General features: G+C 37.7%; 1 protein-coding gene and 1 non-coding gene across 4 annotated transcripts in view; both read right to left on the reverse strand.

Moving 5' to 3' along the window:
- Positions 1-25,398, reverse strand: part of MAP3K20 (mitogen-activated protein kinase kinase kinase 20) — a 213,110-nt gene that overhangs the window by 113,373 nt on the left and 74,339 nt on the right. The gene's annotated exons all lie outside the window — the stretch shown is intronic.
- On the reverse strand, positions 7,900-8,103 carry LOC111760090 (small nucleolar RNA SNORA73 family). Its single transcript, XR_002793887.1, has one exon. It is a non-coding gene; the product is annotated as a small nucleolar RNA SNORA73 family (small nucleolar RNA).

Below are 25,398 nucleotides of genomic sequence, written 5' to 3' on the forward strand. Positions count from 1 at the left end.
TCTGTATTCGTCAAGCAATGTTCTGCTTGTTACTTAGTTTCCCAAGTAGGAAGAAAGTGCACTAATTGGGCAATACAACTATTCGTCTCCATGGCAATTCTAATTCTCATAGGAAATAATAAGTTTAACTTTATTGTAAAACTAGAGTTCATGTGAAGTTTGGAAATCACAAGCTCCTCTATTTTTCTGAGTCAGATAAACTTTTTGGGAGTAAAACAATGTTTCAACCAATATTTATCAGACTGGAAGAGTGTTTCCTTTGGTATCTTTTGGTACCCATACTTCAGGGGTATCTAAATTCTGGAACCTTTTAAAATCTTTGTGTAAATAAAGAATAAAGAAAAGTATTCTAAATACTTGTATGACCATTTTTAAACTTAGTGTGACAGGATTTTCAGTGTTCCAGCTAGTGTTTACAATTACTCTTAAGGTATTTCCAAGCAATACCTTAGAGAGACAGAATTCATCTTTTCAGGTGTTGGTAGGCAGGTTTAATAGCACTTGGTAGACAGATATTAATATCAAAATAACAACCATGGGAAGCAGACTTGGCCCAGTGGTTGGGGCGTCCGTCTACCACATGGGAGGTCCGCGGTTCAAACCCTGGGCCTCGTTGACCCGTGTGGAGCTGGCCCACGCACAGTGCTGATGTGCGCAAGGAGTGCCATGCCACACAGGGGTGTCCCCACGTAGGGGAGCCCCATGCGCAAGGAGTGTGCCCCATAAGGAGAGCCGCCCAGCACGAAAGAAAGCGCAGCCTGCCCAGGAATGGTGCCGCCCACACGGAGAGCTGACACAACAAGATGACACAACGAAAAGAAACACAGATTCCCATGCTGCTGACAACAACAGAAACGGACAAAGAAGACGACACACAGAGAACAGACAACCAGGGTGGCGGGGGAGAAGGGGAGAGAAATAAATATATAAACAAATCTTAAAAAAACCATAAACCATTATCCTGTTTCCACTGTTGTGCTGATATCTTAATTTTTTACAGTAATGAAGAAAAGCTATTCTTATCCAGTATAATTTGCAAGTAAAAGGCATTTTCATGGATTAAGACTTTAGGTTCTTATTTAATACACTAAGAATTTGATTTAATATCCTAAAACAACATAATACTTTAGAGTGCTATACTAGTTGTAGGAAAATGGACTAATTAATAATAAATGGAAGCAGACTAAATAAATGATGTGTTTGCAACAAATGAAGTCAAATGATAGCATAATGTCAGTAATTCAGACATGCTCCAACAGAGACAAGTGGGGGTATGGCCAAATTATCACGTGGCATTATGGTAGTAGAGACATGGAGATATTAAAAAAAAAAAACCTGTGTTGAAGTAGTATTTGATTGTAAGTGGGTATATTTTGTAGATTTTGTTTTATAAAGGCACCTACTTGCGACATCGTTGATTAACAGACACTGTTGTAGTAAATACATAGTAAATAATAGTTTTCCAGATTTATATTTTGGGATAATCCAAATAGACTGCCCATGAAAATAATAGAGTAGTGGTTTTAAAATGAGTGCATTGTTTAAAAAGAAAAAAAAAAAGATGAAAGCTAAAATAATAGCCCATTGTACCCCAAAAATGTAAATGGATCTTTTTAAAAATCAGCAAAAGCCATTTAGTTTTAGCAAATATAATCTGACAAAAATTATAAGGGCTACAAGCATAAAGAGTTGATTGTTAGTTTTATGTTTGTGTATGTTTAAAGTAACTGAAAATAATAATTTTAGTCAACATTTAAAATCCAGAAAACTTAATTTTTTAATTTAAAGATCTACACATTTTTCCTAGTTTGCAAAATGCTACTCTAGACTTTTCTAGAGATGATCAGAATCTATATACTCAATAAACATCCCAATATCACACAACCCAGACCAGCCAAAGATTGCTTAGAGCACATAATGGTCTGGTAAAAGTCTAAATAGCCTTTGGGTAAATAAGTCATTTTCTAGATTAGGGCTTGAGGATCTAAGGTAAGACTGGGAGTAAAACAATGTTTTACTGGGACAGACTGTCACAATTTTAACTCAGGTTATAAGGTTCTCCATAAAATAAAGGGTCCAAACCTTATTTAGAAATGGAGTAAGCAAAGATGCGTCCAAAAAAAAAGTCTAATAGTAATGTCCCTATCACATTACAGATTACTGTCTATAAGGATTATTGTCTTTGCAAAAAGATACATGACTGCTCCTATTTTTCACAACCAGAGCTGGTCTCTTCCTCCCTCTGAGAAAAATTACAGGGTTCTACGTTGTTAATAAAGCTGGGGAGGAGGTAGGTATTTTGTTATTATTTTTATTTATCTGGCATTTCTATAACCTCATATAGGGGAGGGGAGCCATTAGCTCTGTTTGCCACGTTTCCAGAAGTTGGCTAGCACACAGGCTCCAAACAGCTGATCCAGAGATACTAAGAGGAGTTAAATATCATGATTTCAGTTCTCTTCCTTTAAAGTATTTTCACGAGTTTTAAAAATAAGATTTTGAACTTATTAGTATCTCCAGCTTTAGAACAATTCCTTTTCCCCCAATTCAAATTTTTTTCAATCTAATCCTAAATTTAAACTTATTTCTTTCATCTTCGAGAGCTTCCATGGACTTCTTATTAAAGATAATGTATCTTTAAGACTTGTTTTCCTTTTTTAATATTTCATAAGTCTAAATATATTTATGTGATGAGTATATTAAAAATAAAATCAAGTTCACTGCCTCTTGTGAAATAAAGTAAAAATACTGATGGCAGACTATTGATCATTAAAGAACGACAGCAATGGGTTATGAAGACCCACATCAGTAGGCTGCCAGGCTCCATTTACATCTTAAATTTGGAACAGGCTTCTCTCCTGGGCTGTCAACAGCTATTTCCCTCTTCTAGCAGGAGGTCCATCCATCTGCTGTGTCGTGGTACTGAAGACAAAGAAAACAGGTGTAAAACTATCCAAGGTACACTTCTGCTGAGAAGAATATCAACTGCTCCTCCTTGCCACCTCGAGGGTGTGGTGGTTAAACACACTGTTCCATAGACCCTAAATGCTGAGGTTCTCAGCAATTCTAAGATTCTATGACTCCATCAGAGTATGACAGTAAAGAAAGAAAGGTGGCTCAGTCAAGCATGCAGATAAAGCTGTCTCCTCAACGCACTCGGCATCCAAGGCCAAGGCTCTCACTGTCACCGGTAACAGTTCACTCTAGACTGATTTCAACCCACTCAGGATCTGGTTCAGCATTTTAATAAATCATGTTCCTCTCCTTTTTCATATCTGTTCCCATGGCCTGAGTCCCTTTAGGGAATGACCTTTCCTACTTTGCTCATTTTGTAAAATGTCTAGCATAACAAAAGATGGGAGGAGAAAGATCAGATACCTTACATACAGGAAGCACTCAATAAAATTGCAGGATGAATGAACAAACAGTATTCGTTAATAACGATAGTGAGTTTAAATAATTATTATAGAGTGTCCATGTTAGTAAATGTTAGTAACTGTAAAGGAACAGTAGAGTGAGAGAAATAAAATGCCCTAGAGTGTGCATTTACTTCTGTTTTCACCCTGTTCTTCCCATGCATTTTGGGTTACTAAGGTTATATTCTGTAAGAATGACAGTCAGTCAATTATTTAAACACAGCAGAGACCACATTTAGAATTTATGCTCACCAGCTCATTGATTTAAACTTTCCAAATGAGGAGTTAGACAGCTATACTTTGCCTCTTGTAGACTCTGCAGTCCATGTCAAACACAATGAGCACGATTTCTTGAGAGCCCTTTCCTGCTCTGCTATTCTCCAAGCATACCCTTGCCTCAGCGTTGTACTTTCAAGCTTGGCATTGTACTTTTTTTGGATTAAGAAGGCAGAGGCCCTTTTTCCATGCTGATAGTGCTCACACAGACATGGTGAACGTTCCTAAAACTTGCCAGACTTTCTGTAAGGAGTGTGGCAAGCACCAACCCCACAAAATGACACAGAACAAGAAGGGCAAGGATTCCCTATATGCCCAGGGAAAGCATCATTATGACAGGAAGCAGAGTGGTTATGGTGGGCAGATTAAGCCAATTTTCTGGAAAAAGGCTAAAACTACAAAAAAGATTGTGCTGAGGCTTGAATGCATTGAGCCCAATTGTAGATCTAAGAGGATGTTGGCTATTAAGAGATGCAAACACTTTGAACTAGGAGGTGACAAGAAGAGAAAGGGCCAAGTGATCCAGTTCTAAGCTTTGGCTTTTGTTATGACAAAATCTTGAGGTTATGGTCAAAAAACAAGAAAAGAAGGCAGAGGCTTGCTTAGTCTAGAACCTTCCCTTTCCAAATTTCTACCCAACACATTTTACCATATATTTCCAAAATCTCCTCTGCAGGCAAACCAGTCTTTAAGCTAAGACCACATTTTCCATACCCACTGTTCTACCTTAATGCTGAGGCAGACTCTCCTATCTCAAGCATGGTTCTCAGCAGTGGAACTACATTTAAGGCGGGCTTTCCTTCCTAGGGCCATGGCACACCATTCACTGTCACTTCCCCAGTATCATAAGGTCCACAGTAACTGAACCAAGCCTCTTATGATGAGGTGGGGTTGGTTCTAAAGACAAAGCCACTGGTCTTTTCAATACAGCATACTTCCTATTTTTATCACCACCGAGCCAGAACCATTATACTGACCATCAGAATGTAATGGATAAGGGAAAATTATTAACAACTCATAAAACCATATTTAAACTTCTTTAAGGTCAAAATACCTACCTCTTTCAGGTAAGGCTAAGTAAAACTTCCTCTCCTAATTGTTTTGGGCTCTGATTATGAAGGTAACAAGAATGCCAAGTTCTCAAATCTCAAAAGATTTATATGCATCAGATCACAAAATTCAGGATCTTGAGTAGGTCAAGAACATGGAAATGTTGCTCAAGTCATTGCATTTTTATCCCAAGAATGTCATGATTAGGGGCATTTTCTAAAATAAAAAGAAAAACTTGATTCTCACTTGAATCAAAGCAAGACGGAAAATCCATTCTTCTACTCCTAAAAAATGCTACAAGAACAACTTAAAAAGCAGGTTTGGATGATTTTCATTCCTGTATTTAATCATGAGAGTATCAGAAACAGGTCATACTCATTGAGTCACTTTAGGCTTAATGAGGCCCATTCAATAACACAGTCACATGAGAAGCAACAAACTTCACAATTCCTTAGGTTGACTTTCAAAAAATGCCTGTTAGGCATTCAGATAAATAAAAGAAGTGTAAATGAACAGAATTCAGGTTCCATAATATAAGATATTCTATATTTCTAATGATGTTTGATGCTATGAAGACTCTTCTTTGGAAGGAAAATGGTTATTAATGCTAAGAAGAATAAGCCAGTCATTCTGCTCACTCTTCCTGAAGAACTTCGATGGAGTCATGTGGGATTTTTATTAAAAGCATCATCAGTTCTGGGAAGTCTCTTATTGCTCAATGGTTTTCCTGGTGCATTGTGCAGACTCTCCACACAGCAATCACTTGGAGGAGAACCTGGGCTCCACTCCAGGGATCATGTTGCTCTCTAGTTAGGATCATATCCAACTAAGGGCAGACTATCCTGGCAGGGTAGGATGGCAGCTAGAACTGAATGAAACAAATAGTAACTATTTAAGACCAGAAACTTAAAAAAGATCTCTCTAGATCATAAAGAGGCTAAGAAATTTTACATTCTTTGTGCTTACTTACAACAGAGTGGCACAGTGAGAATACGAAAAAGTAAAATATACTCTAAATAATCTGTATTTAGTTTGGGTGACAAAAACACATACAAGGGAAGTGGATTTGGCTCAACTGATAGAGCGTCCGCCTACTACATGGGAGGTCCAGGTTCAAACCCAGGGCCTCCTGACCTGTGTGGTGAGCTCGCCCACGTGCAGTGCTGATGTGCACAAGGAGTGTCCTGCCACATAGGGGTGTCCTATGTGAGGGGAGCCCCCCACACAAGGAGTGCACCCTCTAAGGAGAGCCGCCCCGTACAAAAAAAGCGCAGCCTGCCCAGGAGTGGCACTGCACACACACAGAGCTGATGCAACAAGATGATGTGATGCAACAAGAGAGGCACAAAATTCCCAGTGCCGCTGACAAGAATGTAAGCGGACATAGATGAAAACACACAGCAAATGGACAGAGAGAGCAGACAACTGGGGGGGGGGGAGGAATAAAAAATAAATCTTTAAAAAAACAAAAGTACCAGCTCTCTGCCAAACAACGTATATAACTAGGTCAAAGTGATCACCTGTGCTAAAATTACACAGAAAGTCTCCCCTTGTAAAGCTTTAGGTCCTAACTAATGAAGGATTAGCCTCTTTAAAAATTGAATGGCAATATAATTTAATCCTATACTAGAGGAGGAGAGCGGACATTTAAATTTTAGTTCCAAATTAGGTTGCCCTAAAACTACCTAGTTACTCTGGACATTATTTTCCTCCTAAAACAAGTTCATTGTACAAAATTATCTCCTAAATTCCCTCATGCTTTAAATTTCTACCAATTTCTATAAAAAATAATAATCTTAATAAAGTATTATTGTTGTCAGCACCTTATACAGAGTGGGTAGCTAAAGAAATACCTGATAATTGAATTGAGGTGACTGAACTAAAGATGAACCTGGGCTCAGTCAGTCATTAGCTAGGTAACTGGGGAATATGCCTCATCTCTGGGTCTCAGTGTTCTTTAGAAAATGGGAACAATAATCGTTTTCCAGTACACAGCTAATGCCAGGATTTCAACCGATGTTAATCCCTTTCTCTGGCATCTTTCCCTTTCCCTTCCCTTTAAAATCAATTTGTTATTCTGAGTCAAGTCAAGCTTACCAGCAAATTCAGATCTCTTCTAGCAGTGGAGTCCACTTAGGTATTTTGCTTGTTATACTTAGACTCACATATGCATTTTATTTGACTTTTCTTGTTTACCTGTGATTTTACCTAAATATAGCACTTTAGCATTTGTATTTGACCCTCACAAATAAGTTAGTATTATATCTTATTTAAGAGTTAGTAGGGAAACGGACTTTGGCCCAGTGGTTAGGGCGTCCGTCTACCACATGGGAGGTCCACGGTTCAAGCCCCGGGCCTCCTTGACCCGTGTGGAGCTGGCCATGCGCAGTGCTGATGCGCGCAAGGAGTGCCCTGCTACACAGGGATGTCCCCCATAGGGGAGCCCCACACGCAAGGAGTGCACCCATAAGGAGAGCCACCCAGCGCGGAGGGAGCAGCCTGCCGAGGAATGGCACCGCCCACACTTCCCGTGCCGCTGACGACAACAGAAGCGGACAAAGAAACCAGACGCAGCAAAAAGACACAGAAAACAGACAACCGGGGGAGGGGAGGGGAATTCAATAAATTAAAAAAAAAAAAAAGACTTGAGGAAACTGACTCTAAGATTTGATTTTTACTTGCTAGAAGCCAAGGAAATGCCAGTAATAAAATCTGAATCCAGGTCTCCTACCTCTGCCTTTTTCTTTTTTTTCCCTCAAAATCATCTTTATTTGAATTCAAAATACATTAGTTTAATAGGTTTATCTACTTTGCTCTTACTCTCAGAATACAAGGGTTGTAATATTTAGTACATTAAATAGCAAAGGTGGTATATGGTTTTGGGATGACCTGAAAACTTGCATTCTAGCCAATTCCTATGATTCTGTCTTTAAGGTTGGAGTTCTTTGATTTACTTAGTTTTTTAAAAAGCCAAACATGGAGACAAATGTGTGCCAATTTTGAAACCCTCCATGATCATCTTTAAGACAGTATAGCATCCACTTTCCCACCTCATATTTCAATGTCAAGGCTTTGCTCCTCTTCTCTCCTGAATGTACACAAATATAAAACAGGTTTAGATCCTGTTAAAGTCTTTGAATTTTAATTTTTAATATGAGATTGTTTCCTGCATGGTTTATCTACTCAGGCACTGTCCACAGGACTCTGAGAAGCTATAGGAATATGCAGGTGCAGGCTCGAGGCCCAGCGTCATCTCCGACATTGTAGAATGGGACTGCACATCACTGGGCAGAGCTCTATGCTCCCCTGAGCCACCTGGACAGAGCCTGGGGACAGTGACCTTCCGGGGTAGCCACACTGGAATCTGTCTCTCTTCATATATCTCTCTTCTTCCCTGCTCTCTCCTGTAAAAAAAGAAGTCCAGTAAAATGATGAGTCACTTCAGCTAAGCAATTTTCATTAAAAGCTGTCCTTGTTCAAAGAGATTCCAATTAGCAGACTTTTCTACAATAATAGCTAACATTTATTAGTGCCTGCTATGTGCAAGGCCAAGCACTTAATGTAGATTAAATCTTTAAAGCCTCACATCAAACCTTGAGCTATGGCCTACTATTGTCACCCTTTCAGTGGGGAGGAAACCTAAGAACAGAGAAATCTAAAAACTTGGTTTAAGGTCACACACTAACATAGGCATTTTAACATAGGCAGTCTGATCTGAAAGTCCTCCTTATAATCAATAAACCATACTGCTTTACTTTACAAACCCAGTTTGAATATAGAATGGAATGTTAATTTATAGAACACCCCCAAATGACAACAGGCCTAGAAAATTCCAAAATGCTCATTAGTTACAGAAGAATGAGAAACCACTCCTCATCAGCACTCTCCTAGGGCCTCAGCTGTTGGCCCCACTACAAGATTTTCATGCCTTCCTGAACACCCAGCTACACAGGATCAAGTAAAAAATCGAGATCTAATTCTCCATAGGCACTAGGTCACTGGGCCAGCCAGCAACAACCAAATTTATAGCTAATAAAACCAGTTAATTGCACAGCATGAGGCACCCTCTCTCTATGCAAAAATTACATGGTTAGGAATTCTAAGCAACTCTCAAAATTTGATTAGTTGAACATCCCTAAGTGCTTTATAATATTACTCCACAGTGCAGCAGAGTTTGATTATTTACATCCCATAAGAGAAATGTTTGCCACATTTATTATGGAAATCTGCAAAATCATTTAAAAGAATTTAGGCAAATTTAATTTAAAAATAGTCTGAAAAGTCCTTTACCATCTTGTAGACTCCAATTAGCATCTTGAATACCTGGATTCTTCAGCTAAATTAATCATTTCTCGTTCTGTCAGAATACGCAAACAATATAACTAATGGTAAGGGCATGTGTGTGACATCTGCTAGACTTTTTGCCCCCATCCCTCCAAAAGTAATAAATCCTAACAAACACATAGTAAAGATAATCTGAATTCACAGAATCTTAAGAATGGAAGAGATCTGAATTCTTCTGGTTTTCTTCCTTCCTTGTCCCCAACTACAGTCCACCTTCAGGTAATGACACTCTTATCCAGCAAAAGAGCATTTCTCCCCCATAGGCTTGATGAAGGAAAGCTTCCACTTAAGCAAACCCTCCAATACTTAACAACCATCACCACCAACCATCATAATCTTTCTTTTCACTAATCTTCAGGCTGAAACCGAAGTTTCACTTGTGTTCTGTGGAGACAGTGAACAGATGACATCCGAAGGTTAACTTTTACATTAGCTTTAGTTTTTCCTAAGCCTAAAAATTCTAATTCTTACTATTTTTCTTTATGTCTTTTCTTCCAGACTTTTGGTTATTTTACCTATGTTTACAAAAGACATCAATCATTCTGAAGACATATTCAAATAATTGGTATTAGGTAGAGCCATTAGACTGAATATATGCCCTCTTCACTCAGCTACTGTTCCTCATTTCCTTTTTTTCCCCCATTTTTGGGTGCTATTTATTTTTTAAAATTTTTATTGAAGTATAATATTCACACATGAAAATACATAAACAATAAGTGTATAGTAAAAGTTGTGAACTTACAAAACAAACATGCATAACATTGTACAGGGGTCCTATATATCAACCCACCACCAACACCTTGCATTGTGAAACATTTGTTACAAATTATGAAAGAATATCGCCAAAATTTTACTACTAACTATAGACTATATCTTACATTTGGTGTATTTTCCCCTCAACCCACCCTATTATTACACTTTTTTTTTTAAGATTTATCTTTTTATTTCTCTCCCCCCCCCATCCTCCTCCAGTTGTCTGCTCTCTGTGTTCATTCACTGTGTGTTCTTCTGTGTCCACGTGTATTCTTATAAGGGGCACTGGGAATCTGTGTCTCTCTTTGTTGCATCATCTTGTTGTGTGTGCGGCGCCATTCCTGGGCAGGCTGCACTTTTTTCACGCGGGGCAGCTCTCCTTATGGGGTGCACTCCTTAAGCATGGGGCTCCCCAATGCAGGAGACACGCCTGCATGGCATGGCACTCCTTGCGTGCATCAGCACTGCACGTGGGCCAGCTCACCACACGGGTCAGGAGGCCCTCGGTTTGAATCCTGGACTTCCCATGTGGTAAGTGGATGCTCTATCAGTTAAACCAAATCTGCTTCCCTATTATTACTTTTTAAAATATATTTTTATTATAGAAGTTTTGAACTTACAAAATAATCATGCGCATTTATAGAATTCCCATACAACACCTCTTCACCAACATACCACGCCATGGTAGAACATTTGTTACAGATTATGGGATAATATCTGATTATTGCCACCAACCATGGTCCAAAGTGTACATTTGGCACACAGTTCCATAATCCCTCATTATCAACACAGAACATCTTTAGCAAAGATGTATGAATATTACATACATTATTGTTGTTAACCACAGTCCATAGGTCATACCAATCGTATTTTTCCCTTGTTTCTCCACATTCCTACCACTTGTAATAACAATGTACATCCACTCGAGCTCACAGAAGGACACTCTTGTATCAGTACCATCAACCACAATTCTCATCCACCTCTGGATTCACTACGTTATTTAGTCCCTAGATTATTTCCTAGCTTTCTTTCGGCTGACATTTACATCCCTAGGCAACCCTTTCCAGGCACATTCCCATTTAAAAAACAGAGATCCCAAATAATAGCAATTTAAATAAGATAGAGGTTTATTTTGTCTCAAAATATAAAGTCTAGGAAAAACAATAGGACAACTCCAGAATTATATTTTGCTGTACCAATCTTAGCACTGGCCTCCCCTGAAGCTCTAAGCCATTATATTCACATACCAGGCAATATGAAAGTGGAAATTATGTGTATCAAAGTGTTCTCGTAATTGGATGTCCTCCTTTTCAAAAGCTTTCTCAGAAATCTCATACAATGAGTTCTGCTTATATTTCACTAGTGAGTCCTATTTTTAGGACGGGCTAGGGAATATTGTTTTACACTGGACACACTGGCACACTCAACAACAAAGGAATCCTAAGGAAGACAAAGACAATGTATATTATATAGGCAACTAATAGCCAGAGCCATGTATACCAAGATACACACTATATTAGTGAACACAATTCCATCAAGAAACGGGTCTTTAGGATGCTACCCAACACTGTCCACTCTTTGGTAAAATATTCCCAACATATTCTTGCCCAAACCTCAACTCCCCAGTCCCCATCTTACCAATTTCTATGTCTAGAAAAATCCAATAATTACTCCTCAGTATTTCCAGAGAAATTCTTTGATAGAACTGTTCTGAGACAGTTAACATGGTGTATTTATTTCTTCACATTACTGAAAACTAAAGGATGGTAGCAATCTTTTTGAGTAGCTCCAGTTAGTTCCCTCTCCCATTCCTCATTAAACATTCATCCAAAAAATATTAACTGAGTCCTTCTATGTGCCAGGGACTGTTTTTTGATGCTGGGGAAACAGTGGAGAATAAAATAGAAAACTCTTGCCTCATGGAGCATACAATCCTATAGGGGAAGACAAATAATAATGATGTCAAGAAATAAACAAGAAATTTGTAAATCAGCTACAATAAACTTCAACTCTTAAGTTCTTTAGCTACTTGTATTAGTTAGCCAAAGAGATGCTGATGCAAAATACCAGAAATGGGTTGGTTTTTATAAAGGGTATTTATTTGGGGTAGGAGCTTACAGATACCAGGCCATAAAGCGTAAGTTACTTCTCTCACCAGTCTATTGCCACGTGTTGGAGCAAGATGGCTGCCGACATCTGCGAGGGTTCATGCTTCCTGGGTTCCTATGATCCTGGGGCTTGCTCTTCTCTGGGTTCGAGGTTCCTTTCTTCCTGGGGCTGGCCTCTCTTTCCTCTGTGAGGTTACTTCCCGGGGCTCCCACTTAAGTCTTTAGCATCAAATTCCAACATCAAAACTCCAACATCAGAAACCCTCAAATCAGTTATTTGCTGTGCCTTTGATCCATGGTCCCCACCCACCAAGGGGTGGGGACTCAATGCCTTAATCATAACTCAATCATGCCCAGGTACATATCAGATCACAAAAATAATACAATATTTCTTTTTGGAATTCATCAATAATATGAAACTGCTACAGCTACTCTTGCCTTTCTCTGATTTTTTTTTCAGGAGGTACTGAACCTTGCACATGGGAAGCAGGTGCTCAACCAACTGAGCTACATCCACTCCCCATTCTCAGATTCTTATGACTCCCATTATATAAGGGAAACAGGCAAACTTTGACTCAGTACTCTTGTCTTACTGCTTTTCTTCCTGTCACAGAGAAAAAGGTGCTTTTCTTCCCTCAGACCTTACCCTGACACTTAGGCTCTTCTTACCCACTTCCTTCCCTTGGGATGTCATACTCCATCAATTATATATTTTCTGGAGTCTTCTATTTCTTTCTAATTCTTTCTTCTAGACCTAAAATATTGCTTGAGTTCCCTCTCTCCAAGAAACAGACAATGTTGCTTATTCCTCATTTCCTTCTCAAAATACTTTCCTGAACATAAAAATTTGTTGATATAATATTTTTACCTTGAATTCCTCTTCACCTATTCATCCCACTGTATTTGGCTGGTTTTTATTCTATTACTAAAGTTTCATTAAGTAACTCTGAATTCTGATCTTTTCCTTTTCAATATCCTACATAAATTATATTCTGAATTTTAAAATTAAATATAACCATGCTTCTCAATATTCCGATACTGCCTCTAGCATCTATATACATATCAAACTTGAACAAGACAAGGACAAGACAGGCATATATATTCACATAAAAATAAATGAACCCCTACCATCATGGGGCTTATGCAATATCAGGGGAAAAATAAAAATGGATAATAGCAAGAAGCAATGCAACAACCATTTGAAGTGAAAAGTTCTCTGAAGGATCCATGTGGACATTGGATCCTCAGATGAAGCTGAGTTGGAGGATAATGGAAATGGACGATAAAAAATGGATTAGATCTTGATTACTAGTAAGGGGAGGTTGGCATTCCAAGCAGAGGGAAAAACAAGAGCAATGGTGGAGAGGCAGCATGGGGCAGCATATCTAAAGAAACACCATGTACTTTAATTCTGTTGGAATGTGGAATTATTGTAGGAGAAGAGAGGTGGGTAATGGACTTTCTAACTCAGCTCTGTGAACAACTAACAAATACTGAGTTATTTTTCATGTTAAATTTCAGTGAGAACAACTACTAAAAAAGTGAGAAAACATATTAGGTTTCAAAGAGACCTTCCAGGATCAGGAAGACCCACAGAAGTAAAAGAATCATTACTGCTGGTTTGAACTTAGAGGTCATCTCTGCTCCAAATGTCTTTTTTTTTTTAAATATTTTATTTTATTTACTCTCCCCCTACTTGTGGCTTGCCTGCTGTCTGCTCTCTGTGTCCATTCACTCTGTGTCCATTCACTGTGCGTTCTTCTGTGTCTGCTTGTCTCCATTTGTTGCATCATCTTGGGGTGCCAGCTCTTCACAGGCACGGGCCAGCTTGCCTTCACAAGGAGGCCCTGCAACATAAACCCAGGGCCTCCCATATGGTAGATGGGAGCCCAATCGATTGAGCCACAGCTGCTTCCCTCCAAATGTCTTTTTAATGATGCAATCCTCTCAAAAATATTTTTAAAAATAGGCATCTCTCCTCTAACTGAACACTACTAATGACCAGTTAGTCCCAGCTAAGCAGGGATGTATTATTGGGCATCTGGAAATGATTGACCAAAAAGGATTAGAACAAACATAAGCGTAGTCATCCTAAAGGAAAGAGCCTTCCAAGATGCAAGAACAGCCTGATAGAAAGTATTAACATATTTAATATAATTGTGTGTATGTGTGTCTTAAGTGTTTAATGGAGGGAATGATCAGCCATGGAAGGCTTAGGAAAAAAGTTAAAGAGATAAGCACTGGCAAGGAAAGGAGGAACATAGGGCATATTAACTTCCCCAGTAAGGTAGGTCCTCTTATTAAAGGGTAGACAAATCAGATTATCAGCACAACCTGTATCAGAACATATTCAAATTCCATTACTAACTCTTTTTGCTCAATCCCATACCCAGAAGCAACTTCTTCTTAAGTTTGTTTCCCAAATGACTTAACTACCAATAGAAAACTAAAAAAATTAGCAAGTTGGTTATATTCTTTAGTCTTGGTCAACTATGTTAACAAGATTTAGCATCCTGGAATCCACTCAACCCCACTTTAAGACCAAAATTCTAAATGTAAAAAGCAGAAGCTACCTCACTAGGGTCCTACCTGGGCAGCAACAGTTTTCCCTAGGGGGTACCTTCATTTTCACTGGGAGCCTTAGAACTCCTCTATTTGGAAAATTGTTTTTCAAGAAGTCTATTCTTTTGTCTCTGAATACTAGCATTATCCAGTGTAACTTCTTGTATTTTTTTTTTAAGATTTATTTATTTATTTAATTCCCCCCTCTCCCCCGGTTGTCTTTTCTCTGTGTCTATTTGCTGCGTCTTGTTTCTTTGTCCGCTTCTGTTGTCGTCAGCGGCACGGGAAGTGTGGGCCGCGCCATTCCTGGGCAGGCTGCACTTTCTTTCGTGCTGGGCGGCTCTCCTTATGGGTGCACTCCTTGCGCGTGGGGCTCCCCTACGCGGGGGACACCCCTGCATGGCTCGGCACTCCTTGCGCGCATCAGCACTGCACATGGGCCAGCTCCACACGGGTCAAGGAGGCCCGGGGTTTGAACCGCGGACCTCCCATGTGGTAGACGGACGCCCTAACCACTGGGCCAAGTCCGTTTCGCTTCTTGTATTCTTGACCTTGGTCCTGCTTGCTATATCTGATTCAACTTAGATTTTTATCTCTTTACCAAACACAGCCTCATCCCAAGTTATGATTCTTCTCTTTGCTTGAAGATTCAGCTTGGTATCCTTAATTTGACCGTGGTTCTACTTAACCGTTGAACAGAAAGATGAATAGAGCATTTTTAAAGGTATTTGATAAATGGCATGACTTTATAACTTTAGGGTTAATGATAATGTAACTGGACCCTTTCTTCCTTTTCTACTAACTGAGGGGTTCTGTGAAACAGATTCCATCACTTCATGCAACAATGCTCAGAACATTGGAGAGATCAGGTCTTGGTATATTTTACATTCTTTAGGTGGAACTCTTTTATTCAACAGACTGTATTATCACTAAAATTCCCAGATAAACTATTCAAGATTTTATGTATATTAGTGCTTATTAACTGCATATTACCCTTAAGAGATAAGAACAATTTTGCATGTAAACAAATATAAACCACCTTTAATGACTGATGCCATATACCAACCTGATTCAGAGCACTCTGGCAACCCGAAACATTTATTAACAAAATACACAGAATGTCATTGCTGAATTCAGCTGAAATGTAATAGTCCAATAGTGAGCCAGAGATAAAAAAAGAAAAAAATTTCAAACACCAGCAAGGTTTCCAGGAGACCAATAAAAGACTGCCTACAGAGAGGTATACAAATTTCTTGAAGGCTGGGAGAAAGAGAATTGATAGAGATGAATCAGACTACATAAAGAGTTGGATTATTATCATCTTTTGCAATCAATGAGTCTAATAACTACTGAGTTTCAGAAGTTTTGAGTATGACTTCAACTCACACATAGCAATAGCTAACACTTACAGAGCATATCCTATATATCAATCCTGTCTTCTGACTTTACAAACATTAACTCATTAATAGATAAGTTAATAGATAAGTACTATTATTATCCCCAGTTTATATCCAAAAAACTAAAGATCAGAAAGGTTAAGCAACTTGCCCATGGTCAGATAACAAAGAAGAAGTGAATTCAAGATTCAAATCAGGTGGTCTAGCTGTAAAACCAATGATATCAACTGTGACTTAATATTGCCACTCTCAAACAAATGTCAGTCCTCAAAATCACTCAGACGTACATGCACACACATTTCTATATATTAGATATGAATAAAGCAAGCTCATCTGTGAGCCTTTGTAATATTACATTTTTGGTGTAGTAAAGCTCTAACCTATTTATCTGATCTGAGTATAGGAAGAACTCTCAAATTGGAATCAAGGGGCCTAGACTCTAGTTCTAGCACTTGATGGCTAGGTGATTTGGGGCTTCACCTTACCTACTAATAAAATGTCAAAATGTGGGGTAAATGATCTAAGGACCCTTCACATCTAGTATTCTGACTTAAATCTGATTTAATTGGCATGGGTTGGGCCCAGGTATGGGTACTTCTTGGAATCTCCCAAGGTGAATCAAATACACAACCAGGATTTAGAACCACTGGCCTAGAGGGTGGCTCTGTGGTAAGCTAAACTGTAGTCTACTTGTTTTCGGGTCAGAAAACCCTCAGAGTTGTATTTCATCTCTACCATGGATTAACTGTGTGGCCTTGCAAGTCTATTAACAACATTAAACTCTTTCCTCATCTGTAAATAAGAAAACCAGTATCTACTTAAAACAGCTGTTGTGAGGATCATATTCACATGGAAAGTACATGCCTATGCCCAGCACATGGTTTTCCTCAGTAAATATTAGCTGCTACAAACTAGTGAGCAAAGAAACCTTCACAAAGGACATTCTGAGCTGAACGTCACATAAGCCAGAACTGTGAGTTACTGGAAAACAGACTCTCAGGCTGACAGCACCAGCACAGTGAACTCAGGAAGGGGAGAAGTGGCCAAACAGGTCTGGGCAGAAAAGATCTAGTGATTTTAGCATTATTGAGACATAAGTCATTCTGTTCAACTACATCTGTACACTTGGGTAATACCACTGCTGCCAGAAGAATCTGAATTCTAAGACCAAAATATACCAAGATGACCACAAGTCATAAAGCCTGGTTGTGCAAATTTCGAATAGGTCTCTTAAAGTCAACTTGCTATTTTTAAAATGAAGTGCCAAACTGAAAGAAACTGAACATTACTTCTTTTCCACTTACAAGGTAAGGAATCTTTCTTTACTATCATTGGCCTCGCAATTACTACATTTGTAAAACAAATCTGAAGTTCATGGGGCACTTATGTTTCTATTTTCTGCCCACTCTCAGATTTCTGTGTCAGAGGTCACAGAGACCACACTACATACACTATTAATATTATTCTTTTTCAAAGCAACTGTCTTTGACCCTTAGCCATTATTCACCATATGTTCCCTTGTAGAAGTTTCTGTTATATTGGTTTAGTCAAATGATCCCCCAAATATGTACTGTATTCTCTACTCATACAAAAAAGACTACTGACTTAAAGGAAAAATATTTTGAGGTATTTTTTCAGTAGTGAATGAACATGGATTCATAATGATCTCTTTCTATAAAATGAGAATACTATCTTGTAACTCTTAAAAGGATGTTGGGAAGAAGTAAGGAGATCATGCACATAGAAAACAAAGGGAGCGGATATGGCTTAAGCAGTTGAGCACCTGCTTCCCACATGGGAGGTCCCAGGTCCAAACCCTTGTTGCTCCTAAAAACAAAACAAACAGCAAACAAACAAAAAAATAACTCAGGGGAAGACTGGCTTCCCACATACAAGGTCCAGGATTCAATCCCTGGGCCCCATGCTTCAGAAAGAGGAAAAAAAAGCATTCTTCTTAAGGCAGTTCTGAATGAAGGACAGGCACAGAAACAGAAGGCTAGGGTTTAGGGTTTCATTTTCACCAATTTTCCTGTGTGCTACAGAGCCAACTGCTCAGCCTTTTTTAGAAATCTGTGGAGTTGAGATAATAAAAACTTCCTTTGATGAGGTCATTTTTTTTTTTTAAAGATTTATTTATTTATTTAATTTCCCCCCCTCCCCTGGTTGTCTCTTCTTGGTGTCTATTTGCTGCGTCTTGTTTCTTTGTCCGCTTCTGTTGTCGTCAGCGGCACCGGAAGTGTGGGCGGCGCCATTCCTGGGCAGGCTGCTCTTTCTTTTCACGCTGGGTGGCTTTCCTCACAGGCGCACTCCTTGCGCGTGGGGCTCTCACGCGGGGGACACCCTTGCGTGGCACGGCACTCCTTGCGCGCATCAGCACTGCGCATGGGCCAGCTCCACACGGGTCAAGGAGGCCCAGGGTTTGAACCGCGGACCTCCCATATGGTAGACGGACGACCTAACCACTGGGCCAAAGTCCGTTTCCCTGATGAGGTCATTTTTAATGAACTTTTTTATTTTTTAATAACTTTAAATTTATAGAAAATATACAGAAATAGTACAGTTCCTATATACTCCCACAGTTTCCCACATTATTAATATCTTGTTACTATGGTACATTACTATTAACTAAACTCCTGACTTTATTTGGATTCCATGAGTTTTTCCACTAATGTCCTCTTTGTGCTCCAGAATTCAAAACTGAGTACCACATTGCATTTAGTTGTCATGCTTCCCCAGTCTCCTCTGGTCTCTTTTTTTTTTTTTTTTCTCACACAGGGCGGCTCTCTTTATGGGCACACTCCTTGCACGTGGGGCTCCCCTACATGGGGGACATCCCTGTATGGCACAGCACTCCTTGTACACATCAGCACTGCACATGGGCCAGCTCACCACATGGGTCAGGAGGCCCCGGGTTTGAATCCTGGACCTCCCATGTGGTAGGTGGATGCTCTATCCATTGAGCCAAATCTGCTTCCCTCCTCTGGTCTCTTATCACAAAGTTTTTAAATAAGAATCAAATAAACGTGAAAACACTTTGTAAAATAAAAAAAGCACCACAAGAATATAATGTACTATTGTTATGCACTAAATGAGTTCATGTGTGTAAAGCATCAAGAAAATTGTCTTACATTTTAAGCTCCAAATATTGGCTATTATCATCACTACAAATATTTTACCTATCCTCCACTGTGATCAACTTTACATATTTTCAACAGTTGTTTGGAATTCAGAATACCTTTTATAACTGCAAGTTTTATTTTCTCAGTAAGAAGTTGGCTTTATGGAGTTAGCCTTGACCAGACCTTCATAAACACCTTGCTTTAACCAGCTGAATTAGTAAAAGCAGCTTAGTTTAGGAGAGCTAGAAAGATACAGGACACAGAGCAGAGGCAGGGACTTTAATGAAAACTTATAAGCTACCTAGGTTTCACTTTACCATCAAACATCAATCTTATGGCCCAGACCTACACAATCAAGAAGCCAAGATCTCAGTAAATTTGTTGACCATGAATTTCAAGAGGGACCATTCCATAGAAATCAGCAGGGGCTGGGGAGTGGTGTAGCTCAGTGGTTTAGTGCCTGCTTCACATGTACGAGGTCCTGGGTTCAATCCCTGGTACCTCCTATAAAAAAAGAAAGAAAGAAATCAGCAGGGCAACCAATACCCCAGCATTTCTTGTAAAACAGTCTGTACATAGCTTCCAAGCACTTGTTAGGAGGTTAGAAAAGATGACTAGGTAAAGAGACCCATGGGAGTGATGTTTTTCACCATCCCTCAGTGCACAGAGCAGGTTAACTTCTCTGGAGAAAAGCTCAACTAGGGTTCATAATATTCACCCATCCTAACAATACTAGGGGAGAGTAGGGGGGAGAGCAGACAGTTGTGTGAAGACATAAGAAACAAGGAAATAATTTCTTTGAAAATTAATTGTTTCTGTCAATTTTCAGCATTATCTTCAGGAAAATCATATGAACAAATAAAACCAAGAAAACTTCTGTTTGAGTTTTTGTTTGACCAGTAATGGATAATGTTCCTTGAATATATTTTAGAAATGTTAGGATAAAAAATTCCTCATGAAGTTTGGTGGAATCCTATTTTGAGTCAAAAGTAAAAACAGTACATGCTGTGGTAGATGCAGCTGGTTGTATTCTATTTTGTTTAGGGTAGAATGTCCCCAACCAAAATGTCATCTCCAACAACCCTTGCAGCTAAGAGTGGCCCTAAGACACAGCCCTAGCTAATAAGATGTAAGAAGTTAGAAGTCATTATCCACATACAAAAGAATGAAGCTATTATCTACATACAAAGAATAACTCAAAATGGATTACAGCCATAAATATGTGAGGTAAAACTAAAAAACTCTTAGAGGAAAATACAGGAGTAAATCTTTGTGACCCTGGATTAGGTTATTCCTTCTCAATGTGATATCAAAAGCATATGCAACAAAAGAAAAAAGGGATAAACTGGACTTTTTCAAAATAAAAAACATCTGTGCTTCAATGAAAACCATCAAGAAAGTGAGAAGACAACCCAGAGAATGGTAAAATATTTAAAAGTCAAATATCTGATATGGGATTTGTATCTAAAATATATAAACAATTCTTATAACCCAATAATAAAAAGAAAATCCAATTTACAAATGGGCAAAAGATATGAATAGACAGTTCTCCAAAAAAAGATATAAAAATAGCCAAAAAGCTATTATTTCCCAACATCATTAGTCATCAGGAAATGCAAATAAAAATCATACTGAGATTTCCCTTCATACCTAATAGCACGGCTATAAGAAAAAAGTCAGAGAATAACAAGAGTTGATGAGGATATGAAGAAAGCAGAGCCCTTAAACCCTTCTGGTAAGAAGGTAATATGTTGCAACTACTTTGGAAAACAGGCTGGCAGTTCTTCAAAAGATTAAAGAGAGAGTTATTATATAACTCAGCAATTCTACAGGATCCTAGGTAGGACAGAAAAAATAAAATTCAAGAGAATTCAAGAGAATTAAAAATATATGTACATACAAAAACTTTTATACATGAATATTCACAGCAGCAGTATTCATAATGGTCAAAAAATGGAAGCAATACAAATGTCTATCACCTGATACATGGATAAATAAAATGTAGTATATCCATATAATGGAACATTATTTGGCGATAAAAGAGAAAGACATAGATACATGGTATGAAATATATGAACCTTGAAAACACATTAAATGAAAAAAGCCAGTCACAAAAATACACTTTGTGTGATTCCATTTATATGAAATGGCTAGAATAGGTAAATTTATAGGGAAAGGAGATTAGTGGTTACTTGGGATGGGAGGGTTAAGGGGAAATGGGGAATGATATTGTTCTGAGGGGAAGTAAGGAAAATATTCTAAAAGTAATTGTAGCGATGATCGCAAAACTCTGTGACTACACTAAAAACCATTTAATTCTACATTTTAAGTGCATGATTTGTATGGTATGTGAATTACATCTCAATTTCCATTCAATATTTTATTGACACACACATACACATATGAAGTTATTGATTGGTGTCTCAAAAAAAGTCATTTAAAAGACAATGGACTTGGCTAGCTTGTTACGCTGCATTTTTTAAAAATTAAGTACTTTTTTTTTTACTGAGATAAGCTTATATATAGTGAAACTAACAGATCTTAAGTGAATAACTTAAAGATAAATATAAAAACTAGGGTATCACCACAATCAAGATATGAAATCTTTCCATCTTTCCATGTATCTTCCCATTTACCCCCATTTTTCATGGGTACTGCTCTGCTTTCTATCACCATAAATCAGTTTTGTCTGTTCTTGAGTTTAACATTAATGAAATTATATTACATGTAGTCTTTTCTGTCTGGCTTTTTAACACATTTATTTTTGAAAGTCATCTATGCTGCAGTGTATATCAGCAGTTCATTTCTTGTTAAATTGTATTCCACTTTATAAATATAGTTTTTTAATCCATTCTTCCATCAACGAACATTTAGGTTGTTCTCAATTTTTGGCTATTATGAATAAAGCTGTTGTAAACATTCTTCTACTAGACTATTTTTTAATATATATTTTAATTCCACTTGGGTAAATACTTAAAAACTGACTTGCTGGATCATGGAGTAAATGTTTAATATTTGAAGAAACTGCCAAAGGCATTCCAAAGTGGTTTTTCCATTTCACTCTCTCCAAAACAATGTATGAGAATGTGCTAACCCACATATTTGCCACTTGGTCTTGCTTTTTTATCCAGTCTGATAACCTCTCCCTTTTAATTGGGGTGTTTAATCCATTTATATTTAAAGTAATTATTTGTATTGTTGGGTTTGGTTTTTTTTGTATTGTAGGGTTTTAAGCCTACTATTTTGTTAACATCTGTTCCATCTGTTTTTTTGTTCCTCTATTTTTCTTTTATTTCTCTTTCAGTAATTTTTTTAGTAGTTCATTTCCATTCCTCCACTGTCCATTTAGCTATAGCTTTTTGCAATTTTTATAATGTTCTAAAAATTCTATATGTATTTATGATTTATCACAGTCTGCTCATATTTAATTTTGTGCTACACATAAAATATAAGAAGTTTATCTCCCCTTCCTTTATGCTAATGTGCTATATATTTAAATGTACATACATTTAAAAACTCATAATACATTATAAGTTTCTTTAAACAGTTGTCTTTTAAAGAAATTAGCTGAGAATCCGTTCAATATTTTTCTATTTTCTGTGTTTTTCAGATGTGTTAAATTCTATTAATACTCACACTTTACTCCTTCGCCTTCCTCAATCTGCTGTTAAACCCCATTCAGTAAGATTTACATTTCAGAGATTTTTTTTGTTTTGTTTTAGACACTGGGGTGGAACAGGGTCAGAGATTGTATTTTTCAGTTCTAGAATTTTGGGTTTCCATTTCTTTGCTGAATTTCCCATTCTGTTTTTGTTTTCCTTTATGTCCTTAATAAGTTTATAAAGCTGCTTTAAAGTCTTTGCAGGGAAGCATATATGGCGCAAGTGAATGGACTCCCCTCTATCATATGGGAGGTCCAGGGTTCGATTCCCGTGGCCTCCTGGTGAAGGCTGGCCCACGCAGAGCTGGCCTGCACGGTGTGCTGCTAGCCTGCGCAGTAGTGCTAGCCTGCATGGAAAGCTGGCACAGCAAGATGATGCAACAGAAAGAGACACAGAGTCGAGACAATAAGAGACACAGCAGACCCAGGAACTGAGGTAGTATGAGTGAGTGAGCACCTCTCTCCCACTTCTGAAGGTCCCAGGATCAGTTCCCGTTGCTGCCTAAAGAGAAAGATAAGAAGAGAAGACAAGCAGACACAGAAGAGCACATGGTGAATGGACACAGAGAGCAGACAGTGAGCATAAACGATGAGGGGGGAGGGGAATAAACAAATAAAAATTTTTTAAAAATAGTCTTTGTAGCTAATTATAACATCTGAGTCATCTTAGTCTATATTTCCATTGACTGCCTTTTTTGTGACTATGGTCACATTTGTCTGTTTTGTCACATGTCTAATAATTTTTTATTGTATACTAGACAGGAATAAAGTTTAGTATAATCTAGTAAGGATGAAGTAAACAAGTAACATTTAAACAAAAAGTACAAAAGCTATTGAAGGGATGAGGCCATTCCATATGTACACACATGAAAAGATACTTCGGTATATTAGATTAAAAACCCAAGTAGCAAAATAATATATAGATAGCCTGATCCATTTTTAAGTCTATTTTTGAGATAATTGTAGATTCACGTACAGTAATAAGAGATAATACAGGGAGATCCAAGACGTCTTCCACCCAGTTTTTCTAATGATAGCATCTTACATAACTATAGTACAATATCACAAACAGGGAGTTAATATTGATATAACCCATCAACATGATTCAGTTTTCACCAATTTTACATGCAGTCATTTGTGTGTGTATGTGTGTGTACATGTGTGTTTAGTGCTCTGTAATTTTATCATATGTGTAGATTCAGGTGATCAATTCCATAGTCAAGATACAAATAACTCCATCACAAGGATCCCTTGTTCTACTCTTTTAATATGATTCATTTTGTGACAGGAAAAAAGGTAACAGTATAGATGTAAGTACACATAAAAATTCAATTCAAAAGCAACGTACAAACTGATAAATTTTAGAGTACACAATTGCAAGGAGGAGAAATTTTTTGCTTTTCTACTTTATTCATTGCTATAATGTTTGATTTTCTTTTTACAATGAGCATGTATCACCTTTTCAATATAAAAAATAAAATCTGGAAGTATCTGGTATTTAAGGATAGCACAGTTATAGAGAGCATATGAATAGAGAAACTTAAAAAAGCATATGAAATATAACATTTGGAATATATTTTTCTATTACTAGAGTATTAGATCAAAATTGGGTACCTTTATGTAAATAAAAACTGGTGACTTAATACTTGAGATTCTAAAAGGCAAGGAAAAAGTGAAAATTAAAATCACAGTAAACTAAAAAGCTAAAATAAAATGGAATTATTACATTGTAAATAAAATCAGGGTTAGGGGAAAATTAGGCATTTAATATGTCTTTTATATGAGAGTTTTCTGATGCATATAATTTCTAATGTTTTTTTTTTAAAACACATTACAGGATTACACTGATCCTTTTATGTGACCCCAAAGTAGTGCTGTTAGACAGCATGTGTTATGCACTCAGAATAACTCAGAGAAAAACTTTCTGATAGTCACAGTTTCCCAAAGATGAAATATACTCTCTCCTAGGAGGTTAGCGAGTTTCGCATCATTAGCAATCAGAATTCAAACAGAGGCTAAATGCCCATTTGTGGCAGGAATGTTGTAGAGGAGATTCAGGCATCAGAAATATAATCAATTAAGGTCTTTTCCAAAGCTAAGATTCTATTAAGGGCAAAGAGCACTGGGTCCAGAGCCAGAAAACCTAGGATTAAGCCCTGGTTTTTCCAGTGTGATTTTGAGAATCATACTGGGTCTGTTTCATCATTTGTAAAGGAAATAAAATAAGTAACAGAGCTTTGTAAATGGCAAAGCACTATGTGAACTCTATATATTATCATTTGAGGATAATGTAAGGGATACTGGATTAAAACCTTAACAGAAGTTATTTAAACTAGCCGTTAAGCAGAACTTGTGAATGATAAGGATCACTGAACACATTTTCTAGGGTGGTTGTAGAATTTTAACAAGATATTTATAATTCTCAGTATCTGGAATGATCTAGATATAGTTTCGATCTAGAGCAAGAAGCTGAATTGTGATTTATGGGAAATCAAGTCCCCAGCTGCTAGAAATCCTAGATCAAGGGGAAAAAAAAAGATCTATTGCTCCTAATGTGAAAGTGTTATCAAATGCCTATCATTAAGGCATACTTCACTCTCTCACTTACAAGAAGCTGAGTATCACTTTTTAAATAACAGATTTTTTAAATGGAAGTTTAGGGCTATTGAACTAAAACAGGTATTTGAATTTCAGTTTCAGTTTGGTATTAGA

This window comes from Dasypus novemcinctus, chromosome 7 (assembly GCF_030445035.2).
Source record: "Dasypus novemcinctus isolate mDasNov1 chromosome 7, mDasNov1.1.hap2, whole genome shotgun sequence".
In the NCBI taxonomy this organism is placed as follows: domain Eukaryota; kingdom Metazoa; phylum Chordata; class Mammalia; order Cingulata; family Dasypodidae; genus Dasypus; species Dasypus novemcinctus.